Genomic DNA, 1,216 nt, shown 5'->3' with positions numbered 1-1,216 from the left:
GGGCTCAGGCAATCCACTCACCTCAGCCTCCCAAAGGCACGGGATTACAGGCTGAGCCACCAAGCCCGCCTCCAACAACTCTTAAAGAAGATAAAAGCATGAAAGATTTCTTTTTGTGGCCGTATGCTGGACGCTTCCATAGACAGCACCAACACACTGCGTGCCCGCTCCCTGATGCAATGGGTTCAGCTGAGAACCAGAGCTACGAAGAAAGGGGCCAGGAAATCCTTTAACACATATTTAACTTCTCTTTTTGCCAGAAATAATGTGCCTCTTTTCCATGGAAACTTTACAGAATTTCATTTAAAAACAAAACAGTTAACCTAAATCTCATTCTCCAAGTGCAGGGCTGTTAAAAATTAGTGAACATTTTGTGTAGGTTACTGAGGGGTAACGAACTGCCGGGGAGGGGCAGGGAGGAAGTCAGGTGGGACAAAGGGCTTTAGGGCAAGCTGGCAAGGACCACAGTCAGCAGCCACCAGTTTTGTCTCTAGGGCCTCAGTTTCCAATATTGACACGATCAGTCTTTCTAAATTAAAGATTTACATATTCCAATGACTGACTAAAGTTAAATAAGTGTGTAATGTGGCCGGGTACAGAGTGCTGTAATCTCAGCACTTTGGGAGGCTGAGATGGGCGGATTGCTTGAGCCCAGGAGTTTGAGACCAGACTGGACAACATAGCAAGACCGTGTCTCTACAAAAAAAATAAAAATAAAAAAATTAGCCAGCGCGGTAGTGCACACCTGTCGTCCCAACTACTTGGGAGGCTGAGGTGGAAGGACTGCCTGAACCCAGGAGGTTGGGGCTGCTGTGAGGCATGATCATTGTGATCATGCCACTGTACTTCAGCCTGGGCAACACACCGAGACCCCGACTCAAAAAAATAAGTGTGCTATGTAAAACTGGTTCAGGCCAGGCACAGTGGCTCAGCCTGTAATCCCAGCACTTTGGGAGGCTGAGGTGAGAGGACTGCCTGAGCCCAGGAGTTCAAGACTAGCCTGGACAAGTTGGTGAGACCTCGTCTTTACAACGAATCACAAAAAACTAGCAGGGTGTGGTGGCGTGCATCTTTAGTTCCAGCTACTTGGGAGGCTGAGGCAGAAGGATCGCCTAAGTCTAGCAGGAGGAGGCTGCGGTGGCCGTGAGCATGCCACTGCACTCCAGTCTGGGCAACAAACAGTGAGACTCCAACTAAAAAAAAAAAAAAAAAAATT

General features: G+C 48.1%; 1 protein-coding gene across 1 annotated transcript in view; it reads right to left on the bottom strand.

Moving 5' to 3' along the window:
• The window catches only part of EXPH5 (exophilin 5), a 64,836-nt gene that overhangs the window by 62,628 nt on the left and 992 nt on the right, over positions 1-1,216 (bottom strand). The window lies entirely within an intron of this gene.

Source organism: Carlito syrichta, unplaced genomic scaffold, assembly GCF_000164805.1.
Source record: "Carlito syrichta isolate Samal-C Ts95f unplaced genomic scaffold, Tarsius_syrichta-2.0.1 Scaffold301555, whole genome shotgun sequence".
In the NCBI taxonomy this organism is placed as follows: Eukaryota; Metazoa; Chordata; class Mammalia; order Primates; family Tarsiidae; genus Carlito; species Carlito syrichta.
The sequence above is the reverse complement of the archived record's forward strand: the minus strand, read 5'-3'. Positions and strand labels throughout refer to the sequence as shown.